Consider the following 25,840-nt stretch of genomic DNA (forward strand, 5'->3'; position numbering starts at 1 on the left):
TTTAACTTCAGTTGTAACACTGTGGATTCCTGGCTGAAAGAAATAACTTTGCAGTATTTATAATCAGTAGACACAGCATGCAAGACAGCATAGGTTAATGCTCAAACCAGAAATATGTAATAGAATTTCCTGAATGCATGATAAGGTTAACTACAAAAAAAAATGTCAGCGTGATCTACTGTACTTACGTTAGCAAGGCATAAAAGGTACCACTTAAAAGGCTGGTAAACAAATTGCATATTCTTCGAGTGGGTTCTTAGACTATCGGTTGGGTAAAACATTGCCTATGCAACAGGGCACATAGCTTTACATTAAATGGAGTTCACTTTGATTTAAGAATGCTAATCAGTGGGTTACCACAGAAGTTCATCCTAAGCCCAGGTGTTTTCAGTGTCATTGCAAGTGTTATTGCTAGAAGACTGAAGGGAAAAATGATTTGATGTTGCTCATAACACAGCGAAGCAGAAGGAGTGCAGAAAAGAAGAACACTGATTTGAGAAGATTTATGGCATGGTCTGCAATAAAATAACCTAAATTTAAGGAAAAGAAATGCAAAATAAGAATCCCCTATCAACAGTCGACGCATAGTATGTCAACCGAATATCCACTATTTACAACCATCGAAAGACAGATCTGCAAAACCTGCAGGTACAGCTCTTAGATATTTACTCTCTCAGGTAGGAAACCTTATCTGACAATTCACACCTCCTTATTCATTTATTTATTTATATGTATGTTAGCTAGTCATCCTCTTCGGACATGACTCAGGCCCCAGAAGAGAAACAGAGAACTTTGGCCTCAACTGCAAAGGAGCTTTTCTTGCCCAGTCGGACTGCCTTGGTCAACAATAATAAATAAATACAGAAATGACATACTGACATACCAGAGTATATACAAAAGTGTGCAGTGTAATGTCAGTACAATTTGAGCAGGTAAAATATTTATAGTATTTACAAAATGTATCATTCCATCTATAGGTTTAATTAATATTAAATAGTGCAGTGAGAAAGTAACAGATAATTGTTATTCTTTATAAAGAATCCTGTCTCTTGAAAGCAAGTGCACATAGCCTCTTTCAGAAGATGTTCTTTCAGCTTTTCTTTGAAGCCATACAGTGTTTTTGAGGGAGATCTTATAGCAGAAGAAAAACAGTTCCTTGTATTGGGGCCAAGGTAGCAATATTGTCTTGGCTACCTCTGAGTGTGAATTTTTGGTCTTTTACAGAATAATCTTTAATGGGGGCATTGACTGAGAATTAAAATTTTTAAAAATAGTGTACAAGTTATCATTGTGGCCATACTAAACTGTTTCATGCAGGGAATATACACACTGTGTTATACTTGTATTTAAACTACGCAATATGCATATCTAAGAAAGCTACAGCAATTTGTTGAAGGACTACTAGGTTTTAAAATAGTTCCTGATATTTTATAGTATTTGTAAGACATGGATTGCTTTGTAAGAATGATATAGCTACATATTACACTGTGTAGAGCAAATAGCACTGCTTGGTTTCACTTGTTGTAATCTGCATGTACGGGGTGATTTATACTGTTTATGGTATTTTATTTCTGCTTCTGACTCTCTGCCTTGCTGCTACACTCTTTAGGCCTCTGCTACAGATTTTCCCCTACAATACTAATCTTGCTTTTGTTTTCCCACTACCTTCTGCTGTTATTCACCTCTAAACTCCCACCTCTACTAACCACCCCTCCAACTGTCTCTTACTATAATTACTGTGCTGTGCTCTATCCCAAATATTTGTTTATCCAATTTTAGAATTGAACTACTGTGCTCCTCTAGTAACTCATACTCTGAGGTTGTTTTTTTATATTATTTAGCTGTCTTCCTCATAGTGGCTCTACTATTTGCGGCTTTTCTAAACCCCCACCAGTGAAGGACGAACACCAGCCCAAACAGCAAACGGCCTTAACCATTGCTTTGAGCCATATCCTGCTGCCAATATTATGTATGTTAGTACTAAATCCTAAATGAAACTGCACTGTTTGCTACTCAAACATACATTGTTTTTAATAATATCGGAAGCTGTAAAATGTACTGTCCTGGCTGGCACACCTGAACAAAGGCTCGCAAGTAGCTTTCTCTTGGTGGTGTAGACACCTTTTCATATAGAGTCTCACCTCTGTTTCTACGCTTGTTTTCTAATTATTCCACCTAGTTGTTACCTCGCTCTTATCCAATATCTTTACTTTTACTGTATTTCTTTTCCCGCTTAACAGAAACTGTATTTCTTTTCCTGCTTAACAAAAACTCCTCTTTATCACAAGCATCTCTGTTCTCCCCCTCTAGCCTACTACTAGCTACTCCATGATAGGTACCTTGCCCCATGTTCTTTCACATACACACCACCAACACTACACTGTAATCCCTTCTACTTCCTTACCCCATTAGACATTACATTGTAACTTGTACTGAACTGACCTGTTAGTCTACTACATCTGCTCAGTGATTCAGCCCCACTCCGTTCACCCCGCTACGCTCGAGCTCTTTCTGCTCCCCTACCCAACCCCATTCCCACCCACCCCCAACTCTCCTTAACTTTATAGCCACATAGCCACTCATTTTCCTGTCACAAACACCTCCTTTTCCCTACTCCCCACCCCCTCACTCATTCCTCCACTCTCCAGCAACACCCCCTTTTACATCTCCTCCCTCAACTTCTTCTCTCAAATTCACTCCCATACCACCTCAGCCACACCTACACCAGTACTCTCACTAACATTTCCACACCCTATACAGTCCACCCTATAGAACCTACTACTCTCCACCTACCTATCTCACCCTACTCACTCCCCCACTCTAACATGCAGCTCCACCTCACAATCCCATACATCTCTACTCTACTATGCCTACACTACCTAACCTGTACTGCCTCAAACATCTACACATATAACTTTCAACACCAGCACCTCCCCTCACATACTACCACAGCTTATCAACAGCCATACTTGCACTATAGCAATATAAGTCCCCAACTGTTTCAAACTTCAAACTTCCATCTGTTTTCCCTCAGACATGCTGAGCCATCTCAACCTCACCTTCCTAACATCAGATTCCATCTACTTATCTCCAAACTAAATAATATTTTACTCCACAGTCTTACACACATAAAACTACAAGCAGACATCCACCCCAACCCAGGCCCAAACTATACATTCCCCACTTATCAACCACAAACCCACCCAAACCTCAACACCAACTCTCCCTTACTAAAGTTTCAGATTCGGGTCTATTGATTACTAACTTTAATCTAAGGAGCATTGTGAACAAAACGTTTGAATTCCATGCTATCCTGGCCACATAGGGCGGCGCAGTGGTGCAGCAGTTAACGTTGTCACCTCACAGCAAGAGCTCCTCTGGTTCGATTTATGGATGGGGTGCCTTCTGTGCAGAGTTTGCATGTTCTCCCTGCGTTCGCATGGGTTTCCTCCGGGTACTCCGGTTTCCTCCCACATTCTAAAGACATGCATCTGGAGCATTTCTCCCCGGGCCTCCGCTGAAAACAGACTCTGTGGGACCTAGTCGGACTTTCCCGGTCAGCAAATGTTAAATAAATAAATAAATAAAATACTCTCCAGACATAGTAGTCATCACCGAAACCTGGCTAAAACCACATATCAAAGATTCAGAAATAACATACAACAGCTATAATATTGTAAGACATGATGGACTAAAAAAGAAAGGTGGAGGTGTTGCAATCATGTGTAAATACTCCCTAATACTAGACAAACCAAACTGCTCACCCCCCAACATCCCCCAATGCAAAAATCCTCATCTCTTGCCTCAATATAAATGCCCAAAAATCCATAATAATCATTGCTACCTATATGCCCCCTGGAAATAACCTTCAAAATATTGAACTTCTCCTCTTCTGGTCTTCCTCCTATTTTTCACAAGAAACTATCATCCTAGCAGACTTCAACCTAGATTGGTTCTCCTGTTCCTCTGACAACCCATCAGCCTTCAGCAACTTCTTTAATTTCACCCAAATCATAAACTCCACCCATCTGCACCGATAAACTCAGTAAAAGGCAATCACTACTAGACTGGATACTGACTAATAAGCCAAACTTCAACCACCAATCTGGCTGCCTTCCCATAAGCATTAGTGATCACTCCCCCACATTTCTGCTACACAAGAAACTACATATCAAACCTCACAGTCCATATAAATACATACGTAGCAAAAAACATTTCCACCACCCTATTTAATTAAGTACTTCTCAACTGTGACTGGTCACCTCTTACATATCTATAACTAGATCATGCAGTAGACTTCTTTAACTACACTTTCCTTGAAATCGTAAATAGTCTAGCCCCAACAAGAAAGATTCACAAATCAAAACAACTGCCTTGACTATCCCGCGAAACAAAACTACTAATTAAACAAAGGGACAAAGCAAGAGCCTTCTACCTCTCCCCCAAAGACAGTTCTATGCTTATACATTACCAACAACTTAGAAATCAAACTAAGGCAAAAATCAACCAGGACAAAAAATATTACTTCCAATCCTCCCAAGAAAAACACCTACATAACCCTCAAAAATTCTGGGTGAATATCAATCTCCTCCTCAACCCTGGCAGACCCCCCACCCCCTCTCCTTCCACTTCAAATACCTCTGAACCTCTAGCCTCTCACATCAACTCTTACCTCATAAACTCTATCTCCAGCCTGCTACAATGCCAGCAAAACTCTCCACTCACTACCCCCTCCCCTACATCTAATTCAGCAGACTCTCTCACTTTTAAACCTATTCAAACATCCTTTATAAAAAAAGCTTCTAAGCAAGCTAAAACCTTGTAGCCTTGCTGCTGACCACTTGCCAAATGAGTTCCTAAAGATCGCAGCCCCATCTATCACCTGCTCTATCTCAATACTCATCAGTCGATAAAGCTCTGAACAGTATGTGCCCAACCTCTGGAAAATAGCCCACATCACCCCTCTCCACAAGTGAGGCCCCTCCACAGAGATTCCAATTTTCCACCCCATATCAACACTCCCACCCATAGCCAGTATCCTTGAAAAATGTATTCACCAGCAACTCCTGAAGCACCTTACATCAAATAACCTTCTAGCTAACACTCAGCATGGTTTCTGCACCAAGCACAGTACTAATACTGCTCTTATTGCTTTCTCAAACACCATTCGCCATCTTATGAACAATGGAGAATTTGTCTCAGCTGTACTCCTAGATAAGTCAAAAGCTTTTGACACCATATCCCACCAACTTCTCCTAAACAAACTTGCCACTTTCAACCTCAGTCAATCAACCCTATCTTGGTTCCACAATTACCTATCAAACCGACAGCAGGCCATGAAATGAGACCAAAACCTCTCTCCTTTACTGTCTGTCAACACAGGTGTTCCCCAAGGGTCCATTCTGGAGCCCTTCTGTTTATCATTTTCACAAATGACCTCATATCAGCTACCACATTAGCCACAATAATACAGTACGCAGATGACACTACGCTCATCGTATCCACCCCATCCCCACTAGAACTTCAGGAAAAGACACAAAAAACATTCCAGGAAACAATATTTTCTTATTAGCCATCAGCTGATTCTCAACCCAAAGAAAACTAAGATAATAAACTTTACAAACAAAGCTAAAAAGTACACCTCTCCCCCCACCCCTATTCTTTCCACAAATGGCACAACAATTGAACCTACTAACCAGGCCAAACTACTAGGTGTCGTCATAGATAGCCACCTAAAATTTGACATTAAATATATCCCAAACAATCAAAAAGGTTCATGCAAAACTCACTGCTGTCTACAGAGCAAAACCATTCTTAACACCTCAAGCAAAACTAGCCACAGCTAGATCTCTTATGTCTACTCTGTTGTACTGCTCACAAATTTTCACCAACTTACGTAAAAACGACCTTCAAAACCTAGAATCCTGCTACAATAAAACAGCTAAGTTTGCAACCAATCTCCCTCATAAAGCTCATCACTGCACTGCTCTAAAGCAATTGAACTGGCTAGAACTGCCTCACCTCTTAACTGTAAATCAACTTGTCCTCACCCACAAAATTATTCAAAACCCTCTCACTTGCCCTGCCATCTCCTCCTTTATTCAGCCTCAAACATGTAACAGAGACCTCAGATCCTCCAACAAACCACTGCTCAAGGTTACTCACTCCTGCAACTCCCACGGAGACTCCCTCTATTCAAACAAAATTGCTAAGTACTGGAATAACCTCCCCTTAAGCTTACAAAGTACCCCATCCTATCTTGATTTCAAACATAGGCTAAAAGAACACCTCAGTGACAACTGGTTATGCCCATGTTGCTCTCCTGGATAATGTCGTTTACCTCCACTCGCATATTTTTTCCTAACCTCTTCCCAAAATACTTCTACTCCCTCATTTTCTACATTTCCCACTAATCCTCTCCCTTCTACTCCCCTCCCATAAAAATATGCAACTTATCAAATGACCCTTTACAATTTCTTACAACTGTGTAAGCTAATAGCCTAAGAATGTACTACCCAGTCGATTCTCTGGTCTTTGTTATGTAACTATTCTAGTGCTAATCAAACGTCTAAAGATGTACTACCCTGTTGATTCTCTGTGTTGTATGCAACTATTTTAGTGCTAATCAAATGTTGATTCTCTGTGTTGTATGTAACTGTTTTAGTGCTAATCAAATGTATAATATTGTATTGTACATTAATGGAGCTTTTCTCCCCGGGTCTCCACTGAAAACGGGCTACCTAGCCCAGTCGGACACTACCTGGTAAACAAATGCAAATAAAATAATAAATAATAACGGGCGAGGAATTACACCTGAAATGTTCTGTTTATAAGGAAGCTTTGTATAGTACTGAGGAAAAATGAGTTTGCTAAGTTTGTAAAGCAGTGGGGCATGACTAACAATTTTAGCCAGTCTAGTGATATCAAAAAAGGCCTGCTGAAAGGAGACAATTGTTACATCTTGCTGGATGCATACAAGATCATAATTATCTTTTTGTTTGAGAATTTGGTTGCAAAGGAGTTTTCCTGAAAAGCTTCATCATAGGGCAGATGTTGAAACTGGCCTGTAATTTTGGCATTCTTCTGTGGAGAAAACTATGTAAGTGAGTTATGATGGAATGTTTAAAGATTGTGGGGACTATGCTACCTTTTAGGGGAAAATTATAGATATTTGTGAGGGGTTTGGCAATGTAGGATGATTCCATATTTAAGAAGGCTGGGTGTAATTTATTGAATTTATTTACTCACACTTTGTTGACTGGGTTAGTCATACTAAACCAAGGTGCCAAGATACCAGAGAGCATCCATTACTCTTTTTTCAATAAGTGCCACAATATCTTTTACATCAATCCGAGCTATCACCACCAACTAATACAGATCAGGTCACGGTTTAATACCTCATCTGAAGGATGGCACACTCTAGAGTGCAAAATCCCCTCCTTATGCCACACTGCAGTGTCAGTAATAAAAGGTTACTCCAAGCACCTGGGGTGAGAGTGGAACCCACAGCATCTGATCTTCCAGCACCAAAGGTGAGGGTGCTACCTGCTGAGTCACTGACACTACCAATTTTGGCTGTAGAGTTAGTATCTAATTTACCCAGCTGCATTTTCGGTTCTTTAACTGTTATCTGTTTGACGTAAAATGTGCAGCTGTATTCTGCAAAGAGATATAGTTCAGGGGAAACAACCTCATTAATTACTCACTGAGGTGAAGTTTTGCTCAGAACAGTATTTTCTAAAATTTGAACAATAACAAGAAGTGAGTGTCTATACTTTACTGCAAAGTTACTGTTATGCCAGTGATGGAGTTATACCATAGTAGTTTTTAATCTGTCTGTTGGTATGTGGGTTGCCTTACTATCCCCCAGAAATATTTTGGGAAGGCAAACAAAGTTTCATATCCATTTCTGAGGTAGGCAGCCTTGGCATATTTGTATTCTTGTTTCTTTTCTGACTTCCAGATCCCTTTGGCATATTCGTGCATCAGGTGGATTTTGTTTCCAGAGTTTCCATGCAGTATCTTTTTGTTTTATTATGTTCATTAACTCTTGTTAGCCAGGGCAAATTTGGTCCCTATGTTTTCTGTGTATTATGGTGTAGAGTGTAGTTTGTATTTTGGACAGTTTTTCAATAAAGTGTATCAGAGCTATATCAGGGTTAATATGAGTATAGATAGGTGACCGCTGTATGACTTGCAAGAGGGTATTGAGTGTTTCTTGCTTGAATTTTGTAATAACTCTAGCTGTAACAGCTTGTGGTGGCTTGTTCTGGTCCTAAATGGACAATAACGTAAATATATTAACTCCATGGTCACACAGTTATCGAGAAAGGAGAAACGCTCTCCAAAGGTTGAAAGAAAACTTACACATTCTACAGTCTCACAGAGTTACACAAAACAGCTGCAACAGTCAGAGACTGTTAATTTCATTGAAGGATTGGCGGTACAACAGCCAATCAGTTACATTTCACTGAGTGGCAGATTTCATGCTATTTAATCCATCTAGGGAAGTAAACATGGGAAAGAACTGGCATTTTTTTTTGTGGATAGAAATGTAGAAAACAAGTCACATTACAAAATAGAAAGGGTCCTGAATTAATCACATAGGATGGCTTAATGGTAAGTAATAAGTGTGACTAAAAAGAATTAACCATAGTCCTGCAGAACTAGATTAATGATTGTATTTAGCCTGAGCAGATGACAGCAATGTCAGTCATTTCCATCTACAGACAGACCGGTATGCAACAATTATAATCACTTAGTTGACTATGTACACCTCAGATGTCTGATTATAATTAATAAACAATGACCGCAATAATGCATTTTAGCTTTGTTTCACACAGTCACACAGTAATCCTGTCAAGGCTAACACCACCTAAGACCAGCACCTAGAATTTCTTGCAAGATCATAAATTTCAGGTGGATCAGAAATGTATCCTGGCACTTGAGTCCAATGACATTGCCCTATTCAAACTTTCAGAATAATTGTACTGGTATTTATGAAGTAACTGCAAACTCAAGCAGCTAGAAAAAAGACAGTTTATTGTAAATGGCTTTCCATTTTTTTCTGCTTGTCTGCTTCAAGTTTCATTAAGAAGTGAAGTCTTTGACAGCTAATATTTTTGCAGTAACTGGGGCCTCCAAGACGGTCAGTGCCTGAGGCACCTGACAAGTTTGCCCCCACCATGTCGAACCTAGTGGACCCTTCTAGTGATTGAGTGGTAATTAAATCAGAACAATTTTTCCAGTAGTAACACAGAACAGTTAATACACGTACACACACACACACACACACACACACACACACACACACACACACACACACACCACGTACACCACACACACACGCACTCACCCCCCCCACACACACAAACACACAGACACAAACACAGTGGAGGTATGCCAACAAAGTGGAGGTATGCCACGGACCAGAGTAACTATTTGCACCTTGATCCTTATTAGGCTGCAGGACTCCTAACAAGAGTAGAGAGTCCCCTTCCTCACCTACAATCACTAACAGTCCCTGAAACTGGATGAAAGTGTTCTTTTTTGCACAAATGCTGGGTAGTCAACAGATGTTACACATTATACAAAGTTTCCATGCAATGACTCAAAAATGAAAGCAGAAGATGAAAATTAAGTGAACAAGACAAACCTGAAGATGCAGAGAGAGACAGAAAGTGAAAGAAAATGATTGCTTATCTCTGTGCTGTGGTAGGAAGAGCAAATACACTGTATGAATGGAAGGATTTACATTAAGAGAGAGAGAGGCAAAGCAGCTCAGAGAAATGAAAGAGCGTTAGCACGATTTAGCGCGATTTAGCGCGGAGTTGCCACAGGAGCACACAAGAGCAGCGGCGGTTAATCAAGGTTAAACTATTCGGGCTACCTAAAGTCCACTCTTCAAATTTTCCCTTAAAATAGCCTTCCTTTAACTGTACTGCTGATCAAACCAGCGTATTCTATATCTAGAAAGTTCAGCTCTACTTGATTCCTAAGTAGACTATTCTCTATATGTAAAGCCTAGCACTTGCTCCTAAAGTATCTTTTTACTTTGATATAGCACTTTTATTATACATAGTACCCCACCAGCCTAAAACCCCTTTTTCGATCACTCACATCCCCGGAGCCTTTTTAAAGTTTTTGTCTATTCCTTCTAGCATGTCGAGGGATCAGTTGCTAGTGTCCTCTCCTGCTCAGCTGGTGAATCTGGGAATATTGAGGCAATGTTACAATTGCCTCATGTACACAGACAACCCTGTCCTTCTCCCACAAAACACAAATACATGCAAGAGATGCAACTATATAGCCAAACTGGAGGCTGAGCTCTCTCAACATAGGACTGGCAAGACCAGACAGGAGGAGAAGGTAACCACACACACCACAAACCCAGTCACACATAGTACCATCACAACTTCAACTCATACACATAAACACACAAAGACATACTCGGAGGCTCTGATCAAAAATCTACCAAAACAGCAGAGGCCACCAAAGCAGACACCCATACAACTGCCACCTCAGGACACAACACATGCAACACATAGACCACATAGTCAGTGTGCCAAACAGTCACAGCCCTTAAGGCCAATCACAATGCCAGACACACTCGTCATTGGTGACTCCATAGTCAGACACACTGACGTCCCGCTCACCAGATTGAGTAAGGAGAAGGTCACAGTAAGCTGCCTGTCAGGCGCTAGAATCCACCACGTAACACAAGCACTCAGGTCTCTCAACAGCAGGTACAAGTACGACTCAGTCATTGTCCACGCTGGTGTGAACGACCTGAGACGTACCTCCTTGGACTACATGAAAAGAGACATAGAGGAGCTCTCTGATTATGTAGCCCAGGCAGATATGACCCTGACCTTGAGCAGTATCCTACCTTCACCAAGAATGATGCCACAATACAGAGACAAGATGATCAGCTTTAATAATTGGCTTAAACTCTGGTGTCATTCAAAGGGGATCCAATGTCTGTCTGCCTGGGATGACATGCTGGACAAGCCACGCTGCTTCGCAAGGGACGGCTTGCACCTGTCACCCCTGGGCTTCTGGATATTGGCAAAGGCTCTTGCCACCCCCATAGTGCCTTTTTTAGGCAAGGCTCAAATTCTAAACCTACCACCCTAGAACACAAAAAAGGAAAAAAACTAAGGGTAATGCTGCTCAATGCCAGAAGTCTCAACCTCAAGATGCACGCACTCGAGGCCCTTCTCAGTATGGAGAACATCGATGTCTGTGCTGTGACTGAAATCTGGTTCAAGGCTCCTGAGAGCACCCCGGCACTATCAGGTTTTACCTCATATCATGCGTTCCAGTCCCAAAATCCGGACACCACCAAGAAAGGAGGGGGGGTGTCCATATTCATCAAGGACACCCACACCTCAAGGTTGGTGGCAACGCACGATGCATCGAAGACCATCCAGGTGCAATTAACCATAGGCAAGACTGCTCTGCAATTTGTAGCATGTTACAGGCCACCCTCTCAAACTCAGGAACCTCACATAGCTTTCCTGAAAACACTGGAGGGGATAAACGTATCTCCAAACACCATCATACTAGGTGACTTCAACTACCTGAATATAGACTGGGATCACTACTCAAGCCCCAACACTCTAGCCCAAAGGTTCCTAGAGTTCATAAACTCAAATGCCATGGAACAACTAGTCACCATTACCCACAAGAGGAGAAAACATACTAGATCTTATCATCACAAACATGGGGTCACAATGTTCAACACTGGAAGTATACCCCTCACTGGTGAGATCAGATCATGAACTAATCTCACTGGAAGTCCACATCCCGCCCCCACCTGAGATAAAAAAGACCACAGTGAAGAACTTCTCAAAAGCCGACTTCACACTTCTAAAGACTAGTGTGGTCTCTTTTAAGGCCCCTGAGCCTGCGGAAACCATTACTCAAGTCACCGAATCACTTACAAATGCCTTCTACCAGCACCTACAGGACTGCATGGATCAGGCAATCCCAAACAAAACAAAGACTCTTTGTACCAAAGGCAAGCGTCCAGTCTGGTGGACCCCAGCCATAAACAAGCTCTACAACAAAAGGAGGAAGCTACTACAAGATAGAGCAAAATCCTTAAAAGGGAAGACACCTCTGATCATTATAAGTAAAAAACTAAGATCTCTCATAAAATCATCCAAGGCAAATTTTGAGAGAAAAGTCGCTAAGGACTCAAAAGACAATCATAAGACCTTCTTTAGCTATGTTAGAAACCTGGGAAGAAACTCCCAGATATGCTCAGAATTAGTTCAAAATGATGTAAAAATCACTGAACCTACAGACATTGCCAACATACTGGCTGACAGGTTCAGTGCAAACTTCTCTCCCCCCCAAAAGGAGAGATATATATACCAGAGGATTGTAGCCCCCCAAACATCTCTAACGCTCAGGTGAGAACTGCTCTCTCCAAGGCGAAAAACACAGCATCCATGGGACCAGATGGTGTCCCCGGTTGTGTGCTCTACAAACTCAATGAGGAATTAAACCCGCAGTTAGGGCAGCTGTTTAATCTTAGCCTCACCTCAGGATACGTACCCAAGGAGTGGCGTATGGCAACTGTGGTCCCACTTCACAAAGGTGGTGCCTCCACCAACCCTGGAAATTACCGTCCCATCAGCTTGACAAGCCTGATCTGCAAAGCTATGGAGAGGATCATAATGGAACTCATAAATAAAGACATAGGGGACTTGCAGACTTTGGATCCAACCCAGTTTGGATTTGTCAAAGGCAGATCATGCCTTTTAAACTTGGTTGACTTTTTCAAAACAGTCACCAAGGCCATTTATGAGGGAAAGGCAGTCCACACAGCCTACCTCGACCTGGCAAAGGCTTTTGACACAATACCCCACTCAGGTATCATTGAAAAACTCATCAGCTTAAATGTAAACCCATACGTCACAAGATGGGTTGCAAACTGGCTAAGTGACAGAACCCACAGGGTCAGAGTTGCTGGCACCATGTCAGACTCAAAGCCTGTCACAAGTGGTGTCCCACAGGGCTCAGTCCTGGGCCCACTCTTGTTCGGCATCTACTTTTCAGAAGTACAAGCAAACACAGGAGGGTTATGACTGACAAAGTTTGCAGACGACTGCAAACTGGGCGCCATAGTCGAGAACACATCTGACACAGATAACCTCCAGAAGAGTCTCATAGAGATGGATAACTGGTGCCAGAGCCATGGCCTAAAGTTAAACGCCAAAAAATGCATAGTCATACCCTTCGGGAAAAACAAGGTTACCCCCAGCTACCATATAGGTGGCAACCCACTAAGCACAGAAGAGGTTATCAGGGATCTGGGGACCCAGGTTGACAGTAACCTTTCGTTTGACACACGTTGCCAAAGTAGTTAGGAAGACCTTCTACATTGCCCACCTGATCATGAAGGGATTTACATCTAGATCAAGGAGGTCATCGTCCCCCTGTACTCATCACTCATCAGACCAATGATTGAGTACAATGCCCCATTCGGAATGTATCTGACCCGACACCTGCAGCAACTGGAAAGGCCCCAAAAGTTCCTCACCAAAAGGATAAAGGGTCTCAAAAATATGTCTTATGCTGCCCGACTGAAGGAACTCCAGCTCTATTCAGTCGCCACCGTCTGCTCAGAGGTGACCTGTGCCTGACATACAAGGCCATGTCCAACCCGGAATTGATAAACATGCTTCACCTCAAAAAATCTAGATCCCTCAGAACTACAAGGGCAGGAGACTTAAACCTTGACACGGTTATTAATAGGACGTGCTGGAGGGACAGATTCATCACCCAGAGACTCCCCATGCTGTGGAACAAAATCCCGGTACATGTGAGGCAGAGCACCTCGCTGGCCTTGTTCAAGAGAAATCTTGACCAATGGATGGGAGATCGCAGATATACCCCAGGGATTACCTCAGTGTCACTGCTTGACAGAGGCACAGCAAAAAAATGGGCATAGTATCCTTCAAACTAAAGGGGTGGCGAAAGCCACAAAACTCTGGGCTAGGCTTATAAATGCCCTTGGGCAGATAGCCTAGTATGAACCTATGAACCTATGAACCAATGACAACGTTCAGTAAGGAAACTCTAATGCTGTGTGTGTGTGTGTCTGTTTATGGGAATGTGTGGCTGCCAAACCTCTAAACCCCCCTTGGCTTACAAAGAATTTCTGCAATACCGGGGGAAGGATATGACACCAGGGACACTATTCAATATTACAATAACCAATTAAAAAGTTAATAGAATATAGGTTTTGCAACATGGAGTACATTAGGGGTAAAAAAAACTATCAAATTTTAATGTCTGGCAGTATTGGGTACAACGGGCCATGACATATGGGTCTGTACTCAAGACTTCTGGACAAACCCATAGGGAACATTAGATGACACCAGTTGATCTTTCTAAATATTACTTTAATCCACTTAAAGAGTTATTAGAGCAATAGATTTTGCATAATAATTTCTGAAAATTAAGGAGAATGAAACTAATGTGTGGCATTATTGACTGACTGTAATTGTTCATGATTTATGAAGGACAGGTAAAGTACCAGACAAAATCAGGGATGTTTTTTTAAATCATAGGTATGGTTGACTGTCCGTGTATTTGTCTGTCTGTATTTGCATGTGCATGCATGTATGTGTACTTGTATGTGCGTGTCTGTGTGTTTAGATGTGTGCATATAATTGGTGGGAATAATAATGGGGTGTGCCTATACTAACATTATGCAGCACCACCAGCAGTGGTTACCACAAAGGCAGCGGAAAAGGACCTGTTAGTGCTTGCTGTAATAACCAAGCTATTCAGAGAGATGCAAAACAGCTGACAATGAGGTCTTTCCTCACTGCAGCTAATTTGTCTCTAAATTACCAGTTTCCACGATTGAGCTAACAAGACACTTTTTGCTACAATCTTCCTGCTCATAGCCACACCTGTTTCTGAATCCTGGCCTGCATTACCTTTTTTTCACTGAAAAAGTTATCTGTTTTCATCTCTTGCATTGTCGCCCTGCCCCTTCACCCCATATGCAAATTTATCATCAGGAGTGGCTAGAGCTGTTCTTGGGCCACCAATGTGAAGACACAGATCCATGGTAAATGCTGTCATCTGTTTCTCTATGCATTTATGGTTTGTTACCTCAGTCAGAAAAATATGTCAGAAATATTTTTTTCATGTCTCCATAAAACACAAGTCACTTCCTTCCAAGAGATTGCCTTCAGTATTGAAAACAATATCTTAGTTCCAGAGCACTAAATATTCAAGCAGTATAGCCATGTTGATCAGGCATAGACATCTCCTGACATTTATATTTATATTTGATATTTTTTATTTTGTCTGATACACTAAATATGTATGACTGGCTGATTTTAGAATAAGTTCAAAGTTCTGTATTTGTTTACATCTGCATGTAGCTACTTTTATGATATCAGTCATATTAATAATCAGGTAAATTAAGTCATTTTTTAAAAATATATTCGTAATGTCGGCATTTGAATGCAGACTGAAGTTAATTTTCTACTTTTACACAAATACTTTTGTTGAAATTTTCTGAATAACTTTTTTAATTGTGTCTGTTCAGTTGTTCGGTTCGGTAAGTAGCAGAAACCTGGCTATTTTTTTTATGTGAATGTGAGGGTTTGTGTGGGTATGTGTTTCAGTCATACAGTATGTATGCCCCCACCATAGCAATCGTAATCTAGTCCTTATTCGTTATGCATGTCTATCCTAAAATATAAGGTCACATGCCAATCATGACATCATCTGCCTAAAACAGAGCTACACAGTTGCCTTGCCATAGTTCACAAGATAAAGATCCAAGATATTTGATCTGAATCTGTGGCTCATTGGTATTGACAATTGTGATTATTATGATTGTTTTTTTTTATTTCACAAGAATTCATTTCTGACTTTGCTAGCTTACAACATTTTGACCATAAGCTTCCAACCCAACATATAAGGGATGACCACATTACAGTGCAGACAAAGAACAATTCCATCCTGAAGGACAATTTCTCACACTGATTATAAAATCATTCCATTACATAAAACTGTACAATCATAACATTTTATTTATTTATTTACAATTCAACCCACTAGCCACTAAGATGAGGAGTGCAATAATTTAATCCAGAGTTACTGATCACTGGTGAAGGTTAGACCATACATTTATCTAGCCATAAATGTTTATCTTGTACTCAGGCTTCAGGTTGTTGACCTCCTCAACCATATAACATTTAAAAAATATATGCACCATTCCAAATGTCGCACTCAAATGCTTAAGAAATGCATGCATCGGTTTTATTGGTTGCCACCCTTAAAGTTATAAAAGTATGTTTCTGTAGGAATAGTTCTCTCTCTAAATATGTGTTCCATTCTTCAATGTTGCAGACTTAACAGGAGCTGTGTTCTTATACCTCAGCCATACATTTGAAAATGGGCAACATAGCTTGCTTCTAGGGGGGAAAAAACTAAGCAATACTTTATTTTCTGCAGAAGTACTACAGTGGTGTGACTCCCAGCTTTCTGATTAGAGTTTTACTATACAAGCAATTAATATATTCGGTGACATTCTCTGGCATTAGTACAACCTCAAAAGGAGGTACCACAAGAATCAGTGCTGGGGTCACTGTTATTCTTCATCTTCGTTAATGGCCTGGCATTCAGTCTGCGCAGTTCAGTTTCAGTTGATTGACAATAGTGGAAATGTTTATACAGTGCACAGCAGAGTATAAGTCTTTTTTTTCAAATCAGTAATAATATAAGGATTCTTTGATATATTTAGTGTACAAGTATTATGGATTAGTAGTGTAATATGTTATACGGTATTCATGCTGGAAGCAAACTGTAAGAAAGTTCACTACAAATGGATATCAGTTCATATGTAGCAAAACATGTTAATCTAAATCGGCATTGAACAGAATTTTAACATCTCTAACTTGTTTATGTCTTTCGGCTTTTCCCAGTTAGGGGTCACCACAGCGGAACTCCGGTACGCTAATAATCGGCAGTAGATTTTTCCGTGCCGAGTTTGCCAGCTCTGACGCACAACCTTCAACGAAGGTACGCCCATTCACGCATGTCTCCACACAGAAGACGCTCTAACTGAGAATTGAATGGCATAACGTCTTGCTGTGAGGTGACAACGTTACGCTACCGCAGCACCATCACCACCGCATGCCAAAAATATTTGATATATAGACAAAGGTACCTATGTACATTAATATAAATTCAATCAACTATTTTCTGTAGAATCTACTGTGTACAACAATGAGACATCTGAACTGTTAAGAGGATACCTGCAATATTACCCTGTATCTGTAAAGCAATTAGACTTTTGTTTCTTTTGTCAAATGGGCCCCAAGTTATATTTCTAAATAGTATAAGTTTATTAGGAGTTCATCTTCATTAGTTATTTTATTCCATGAGACAGGAGCTATTTTACAGAAGGCATTGTCTCTGCAAGCTCAGGTAAGTTAAGGTCTTACAATTTGGCACTGTTATGACTTCTTACTCATAGTTTGTGTACAAACTCTCAGGATGTTCTAAGAGGGGGACAGTATTTTACACTTGGTAATTTAAGGGTGAGCTTTCCAAAATGGCAACACACTGATCAACAGGTAAAGGTCCTGATTAGAAAGGTGGCTCTGGCTGTGATTAGTAACCACTTAGTTTTGTTTAAAGTTATTCAGTTGAAGTTCAGTTGGCTCAGATAAATGAATAAACCTGAGAAATTTGTTTTCAGTGAAATGTAGTAAATTAGCATTAAACACGTGAAAAGAAGGGAATGACAGGCAATGTATATTTTGGGTAAAATGGCAGTTACTTGCAATAGCCTTTCTTGTTTCACTGCATCAACTGGAACATCCACAATGGTTTCTTACAAAAAGAATACAAGGAGGATACCTCTCAATGGTACAGATCTTCACTGAATGTCCAGATTTTTGGTCTGTTTCTCATAAAAGTATGGTTTTCTGGCAAATGACCGAGGGTTGAAGTGAGAAAATAATGACAGAAATTTGAGTTTCATATCATCCTCTGGAGAAAATCCATGCTAATGCAAAACCTATTATTCTATTAACTTTGAGTTTGTAGGAGCAATATTTAGAAAGTGCCCCCCCCCCATTATTTATGGCCTTGTTCAGATTTTTTGCTCTAAGAGGTTGAGAGGTATGCCAGGGAGCAAGCACAATGTCCTACACTGATCACCTTAAAGCCCTGTGTCTTTATTCGGTATCATACAGACCTCTGAGAGGTTATCTTTGTCTGGTGTGCAAGGCATCCCTGGACCCTGTTTTGAGGAACCTTCTGTATAGCTGCAATAAATAAATAAATAAAATAAAAGCATCAGAACTATTATATTAAAAGACCTAAATTTTGCTTGTGACATAAATAGGACATGTTGTGGAGAGACAGATATTATTCTTAGAGAATTCCCATTCTCTGGAATAGTTTTCCCATTCATCTAAAGGAGAGTCCCTCCCTATCCCTATTTAAGGACAACTTGGACCAATGGATGGGTAGTCGGAAATTCATCCCTGGTCTAGTGCCTATCTCTATGATGGACAGAGGCAGTCAGTAAATCACTCCCTATATAAATCAAATTTCTGGCTCACATTTGGGTTGCATGGCTAGGCTTATGAGAGCCCTAGTGGTTGTTAATCTTGTAAAGACCTATGAACCCATGGTGATAAGGTATGCTACTTTATAGGATATTTTAGCTAAGTTAACACTTTGACTGGAGTGCAGTGTGTATATTGAAGGAAAGATTTTGGTCTAATTCTATTCCAAGGTATTTTTGGTGCATACAATATTGTATAGAATTACTAGCAGGGGCCACAAAACCAAATAGAGGTGATTCATTTTTGATTGTACCAAATAATATGAAAGTAGAGTTTTGTGGGCTAATAGCCAGCTTGTTTTGACAAGCCACATTCAAATAGTGTCTAAGTCTTCTTTAAATTCATTATTTAATGTCATACTGTTCTTTTATAGTAACAATATTATAATCCTAAAAAGTGCATGAAATATATGGCAGATCCCAATGGAGTTTATTAATGAAAGTCTAATAATGAAAAGTGTGAAAATGAGTGTACAAAAGTCCTTGTGGCACACTTACTAGCATATGTGAGTGAGCTAACACTTAATGCCATTAAAGATCTCTCCATCAGGTAGTTCCTGAATCATGAAGTTACATCTTCTGAAACTCCAGTCATGTAGCATTGACAGTAGAAGGGAATTATTTATGGTCTGAAACACACTGAAATCTGCACTTATGATGTTTAGGTCACACACAAAAAAACTTGCCAGTTCCATTTCATTATCATTTCAGTTACCCACTATCAGAAATACCTAGGCATAACACTGGACCAATCCATTTCCTTTAACAAATACATTCAACTGAAAATTAGCAAGGTACTGAACTAGCTAAAAGTTTTGTGCAAAATAGAATTTACTGACAACTGAAGGAGGCATGCAAATACATTAAACTTATTTCTGCCCAGACTTGAGTATGCCCCGCCAAGTCTAGCATTATAGTCACAACATAGTACAGGTCTTCTCCAAACTACAGAGAATAAGATATTTAGGTTTATCTACCCAGCCCATAACTGGCAACATGATTGTCTCATCATACAAGAAGTTAAATGGTTGCCCATTTAAGTAAAAGCCACCTTTTTGCTTGGTAATTTAATGTTCAAGCTGGTATAGCTGCTATAAGACATTCCAGCTACAATCTAAAGTATCAGCATGTCTCTCAGCTACAAAGGCCATCTTACACACTAGCAGTAGCTGAGAAAGCTTTTAGTAAAATAGCTGCTGACACCTATAGAGCTTTACCTCAAAACATACAAAGTACTAGAAGTAATAAAATAAAAAAATACACTGGTTCTATGGAGCAGAGGGCTGTATCCCTGACTGTGACCCAGGCAACTGGGATTTGATTATTCTTCCCCCTCACAGAAGCAGTTGCCAGCAAGACTCCCCAGGATGCCCCAAAGTTCTACTCTGCCCTAAACTCCAACCCAGAAAGATGGTGTTTGGCATTACTCCAGGGGACTGAACGGAGGTTGTGGTATACCTGGTGATTGATATGGGCACTGGGGTAGAAGACCTTAAATTATGATGCAAAAAGGGGGAGGGAACAAAAATAATATAAAATAAATGTTTTGGGTCTGCCCCTGGCCTCCTTCAGGTGACCCATATCTGACAGCTCACACAGAAGACACCAGGGACCATACTCAGTAAGTATTCAGACCACTTCAACTGTCTCTTCTCCTCCTGAAGAAGCCACATCTTCTATTCTAGGATATTCCCAGTTCCCCAAACTCCTCACTTTGTCTTTAAGTCTGAGCCCAGCAAAACTGTAAAAGGGCTTTTTTGTACCATTCACTCTGTGATCTTCTCCATTCAGTAACAACCCAAAGCTCATGACGATAAATGAGGACAGGACCACCGATGGACCATCAGACTGAGAGCCTCATCTTAACACTGCCATTTGTAAACATTCTGCTCCAAATGTTCAAAACGCCAGCAATGAGAACCTGACTTACAACACTGCCATTGTGCCACTCTCTCCTGAAAGGTGACACCTTATATAGAGCTAGAAGCCACAGTTTGGGACACCACAATGCAATGTCTGTGCCATGTTCTATACATAGCTGCTTCCAACTGGTGGGACATGGAGGCCTGATGAAGGCAGTCCTTTGATAGTATACCAATTACTGTAATTTGAACCCATTTAGATTAGACTTGTTTTAGAATATTTTGATACACTGGGTTTATTGTTTGCATATATTACATGGACATCCTTCAACACTAACATTTTAAACGTCTCTTCCTCCTTAAAATGATAGTGGTGGTTCTTTAGTTTAAATGCCTCTAGTGGATTTAAGGAAGGCAACAAATTGCAGAACTGTCGTCCACATTTCCTGTGAGAGTGCAGTTATTGAAGGAGGGACTGTGGCAGAGGGAACCACATTACTGCCCACAGAGAACCGTATGATTATGTGGATTTGGATGTGGAAGCAGAATCGTAAAAAAGTGGCATTATGCAGGTGCTCAGCGAACTGGTCCTGACAAGTTACAAAAAGAAATGCATCACTCTATTATCTTTGCAGCCATGCCACCATTTAGCAAGGCGGTCACAAGACTTTACTAAACCATCTCTGCTATCTCTGGTGGCTGTTTAGAACAGTCCACAAATGCCTTCAGCTGTACTGGACGAACAAGTCCACAACATCAAAACACAGGTACTGTTAGGACAGCATAAATAGTAATATTTACTGTACTTATTTTCATAATTGATATATGCAAAACACATAACTGTTTCATAAAATAATTGTTGTTTGTGAAACTAATATGAATGGTTACTTGTTCTGTTTGTAACCCATGGCAGAACCTGAAAAAGAGCCATAGGAAAAAAAACAAATAGGTAAGCTGATTATTGCATTAATTATTTAATCCTTCTGTCTCATTATCATTGTGCTGTGGAGATACCTCAGAACTGAATTCAACCTCCTACTACAACCACCATATACTTTATATGTACAAGACACAGAGAAAGGTGAGGGCCTATGTATCATTTTTGTAAAGGTGATATTTAACATGCGGCAGCACTGTGGGTGGGCAGTTAGCACTGCTACCCCCTTTACTTGATACTGCAGTTCATTTCTCTGATGGAGTGCCTTTGGGGCAGAGTTCGCATGCCCTCCCACCTTGTGGGTTTTCATATTGTGGGCCAGGTTCCTTCCAAATCCCAAAGATGTGCCATGCATGGATAGGTAATCCTCCTAATTACCAGCAAATAGTGTGTGTGTGTGTGTGTGTGTGTGTGTGTGTGTGTGTGTGTGTGTGTGTGTGTGTGTGTGTGTGTGTGTCCATGTGTGTCCATAATGCATCCTACAATGAACTGATGGCTTGTCCAGGTTAGTGTTTCTGTACCTTGCATTCACTGAGTGCCAAGAAAGACTTTAGAACTTCAGGAAACTTGAACTTGATTAAGTGGGTAATCAAAAAAAAAAATGAATAGAATGAATGAATGAATGAATATTCAAGATACTCATTTATCAGTGATATCTTCCCTGTAAAACTGGCAATGCTAGTATAACAAAGTGGTTTGGCATTGCTGAAAAGATACAGCACTACTCTAGCTGTAATTCTAAAGCATTGTAACCCTAGCAGTTCTGGTGTTTTGTTACCAATTGTGACCATCTTAATTAGTACAGTTAAACAAGAGCGGTGAGGGTTTCAGTTTCCTAGAAAAAGCATTTAGGCTATGTAAAGTCAGCTTGTCAGTTGTTGGGAACTGCTGTGTTTTGCCAAATGGTGCTCATCAAATAGATCGAATACCATTAGTCCAATGTAAGGCTGAAATCCATGTATCAGTTAACTAAAAGTCTAGTCAGTTTTCTACCATTGAAATCAGAAAGTCTGACGCATGAATGCTGTGAGAAAAAAAATTTATGCATTAATACCTGTGTAAATTGATACAACATGCTTTAAACAGCAGAAGAGAAAATTCACATGTTTGTATGACTTTTGACTATTTGGGAAGTACTACAAACATTTCAGCATTTTGCTTAACGCTTAGGCATAGAAGTAGCCAAGCAAACACATTTTAAAAATAATTTATTTTGTGTAATGAATGTGCTTGATTTTTAAAATTTTTTTATTGTAATATTTATCATGATTTATGGTTAGATATTTTGTTGTATAGCTCCTTTTTCCAACTACTTAAGTGGCCAAACTTACTTCTTTATCTCAAACTTATACTTTCTGTCATTGGAGGCTACAGCTGAGGAAGGAGGTCTTACATTCTGGAACCTGGTGCATAACTTCAGACATCCTGCCTATACCCTAAGAAATGAATCCGTATTAGCTTCCTAGCCTGTACAATGCTTTGTACTCAGGTAGGAGTTTATTAAAATCTAGGTAGGTGCCCATTATCAGCAGAGGCCTAGAGCGAAAAGCTCCAAAGTATTACAAAAACATTTTAAGAACAATAATTTTATAATCTTCAAAAATAATACAAAAACATCTACAATTTAAACAATAGTGCCAAATTAGACATAATGTGAAAACACTAGTTTAAAATAAATACAACTTATATGAGAATGATTTGATGTTTAGAGAAATGTTAGCCAGTTTAGAGAAATTAAAGGTAAGTTACTATAATACAAACAAATGCAGAATTATGGCATAATTAGATAGAGAGTCAAGGGAGAGAAATTGCTAGAAATAAGGATGTGAAGAAGGGGAAGTAAGGAGGTTTAAGGAATGAATAGGTACTTGTTCATATTTAGGATATAGTTTATCCTTAAGTTGATCAGTTATTTTCTTAGCAGTTATTTCCTGATTTGTTACATCCCAAAATAGACTCATAGGGTTCCCAAGTGGCTTTTGGAATTTACATCAATCAGGCAGTATTAACCTAGGCAAATCGTCTTTATTATTTTTGCCAAAATGTCCATGAAACACTAGTAATCAAAGTTTAAAACTGAAATAGGCATGTGTACCACTGGCAAGGGAGTGTCCCTGCACTTTCTGAATATTACAGATACTGTAACTTCTTTCTATTTGAGATTTGCTGAGTTTTAAGAACTCTGTTGAACAAAGAAAGAAACCTGTGTTTGTATATCTATCTGTCTAGCTATCAGTCTATTTATCTGTTTATATGCACGCACAGTCCCTGGCTCTCAGAGAGGCTTACCACAATGTGGAAGACTTAATTTGGAGGATTTGTATATTACAATAAGCTTTTGAGATTCCGACAAAACTCCACTACTATAGTTTTCCTCTGGTGGGTATCATAGCAACAACAGTAATCTGACTGGGGAAGCAACATGCTAATACAGCAGTCTAGGGCAGTGGCTTAACTAACCATGTGATTTCCCCAGGAAATAATAGCAACCCCTGATTTGCTTGATAGAACAATTCAGAGGCTGATAGGACTTTTAGATGCTCTGTTTACTTAAGGGAGCTCATACCTAAGATTTTCGTGGCGAGGAAATATTGTATTTTTTTTTCTGATTGGGCAATATGCCTGGATAGATGCATGCCAAAGGGAGCATTATATTCTATTATGGGTCTGAAAAGAGAAAAATGGACGGCAAAAATACCTTCCTTGTACCTGGAAAACATAGCTTTAGCTATTAATTGCACTAGATAGAAGGATTTACTAATGACAGTTAAATAAATAAACTATTTTATTTAACATTTGTTTACCGGGAAAGTCCGACTTGGAATGAAGCCAATTTTCAGTGGAGGCCCTGGAAGAAATGCTCCAGATAGATGTCTTTGAAATGTGGGAGGAAACCGGAGCATAGGTTCATACGTTCATAGGTTGGTACTAGGCTATCAGCCCTAGGACCTATACAAGCCTAGCCATAACAATTCCCTGGCTATTTCTTCCAACACTATTTACTTCTCTGGACCCCTGTCTAGCAGGGCGACTGGCGTGATCCCCGGGGTGAATTTCCTTTCTCCCATCCAATCGCTAAGGTTCCTTTTGAAGAGGGCCAAAGAGGCACTCTGCTTGACATGTATGGGCAATCTATTCCAGAGTCTGGGGAGTCTCTGGGTTAGGAACCTATCCCTCCAGCATGTTTTGTTTATTGTGATGACAAGGTTTAGATCCCTGGAGCGTTTGGCTCTGAGGAATTGGGATTTCTTTAAGTGTAGCATGTCCAACAGCTCAAGGTTTGACATGGCCTTGTATGTTAAGCAGAGATCGCCTCTGAGTAGACGATATGTGACAGAGTATAGCCGGAGTTTTTTAAGGCGGTCAGTGTAGGGCATCTGCTTTAGGCCTGTGATTCTTTTAGTGAGGTATTTCTGCGGCCTTTCCAGTTGTTGCAGATGTCTTGAGAGGTACATACCAAATGGGGCTTTGTATTCTATAATGGGTATAATGAGGGATGACTACAGTGGGACAATGACCTCCTTTTTTCCTGGATGAAAAGCCCTTAGTGATTAGGTGTGCCACATAGAAGGATTTCCTGACTGTTGTGGCGATGTGGTTATCGAAGGTGAGACCACTGTCCATCTGTGTCCCTAAGTCTCTTATCACACTTTTGGTGTTTAGTGTACTGCCACCTATATGGTAATTCATGGGTACATATTTTTTCCCAAAGGGGATAACTATACATTTTTTGGCATTGAGCTTGAGCCCATGACTCTGGCAATAAGCATCTGTTTCTGTAAGGCCCTTTTGTAGAGTATCCACATAATTTGGGGATTCAGTAGTGGCCCCCAGTTTGCAGTCATCTGCCAACTTTGTTAGCCAGAGTCCCTTAGTGTTGGCCTATACTTCAGAGAAGTAGATGCCAAACAAGAACAGTCCCAGGAGTGAACTCTGAGGTACTCCACTTGTCACTTGTCTGGAGCTGGATTTGGAGTCGGCTACTTTTACAATGTGGGTTCTATCAGTAAGCCAGTTAGCAACCCACTGGGTGACGTAGGGATTAATGCCCAGCTTAGTAAATTTATCTATGATTCCAGAGTGGGGGATGGTGTCAAAGGCCTTGGCAAGGTCTAGATAGGCTGTGTGGACCACCTTACCCTTGTCCATGGCTCTGGAGACTGATTTGAAGAAGTCAATCAGGTTCAGGAGACAAGATCAGCCCTTCGCGAACCCAAACTGGGTGGGGTCCAGTATTTGAAGTTTGCCAATGTCTTTGTTTATAAGTTCTATGATAATATGCTCCATGGCCTTGCAGATAAGGCTCGTCAAACTGATGGAATGGTAGTTTCTGGGATCCAAGGTGGATCCCCCCTTGTGGAGTGGGATAACTGTAGCTCTGCGCCACTCAGTGGGCATGAAACCTGAGGTGAGGCTATAATT

At 40.4% G+C, this 25,840-nt stretch overlaps 1 protein-coding gene across 4 annotated transcripts in view; it reads left to right on the plus strand.

The window, feature by feature from the left end:
* LOC122812351 (beta-1,3-galactosyltransferase 2-like) overlaps window positions 1-25,840 on the plus strand; it is a 594,134-nt gene that overhangs the window by 548,049 nt on the left and 20,245 nt on the right. The window lies entirely within an intron of this gene.

This window comes from Protopterus annectens, chromosome 9.part0, assembly GCF_019279795.1.
Source record: "Protopterus annectens isolate FY-2018-M chromosome 9.part0, PAN1.0, whole genome shotgun sequence".
NCBI lineage: Eukaryota > Metazoa > Chordata > Ceratodontiformes > Protopteridae > Protopterus > Protopterus annectens.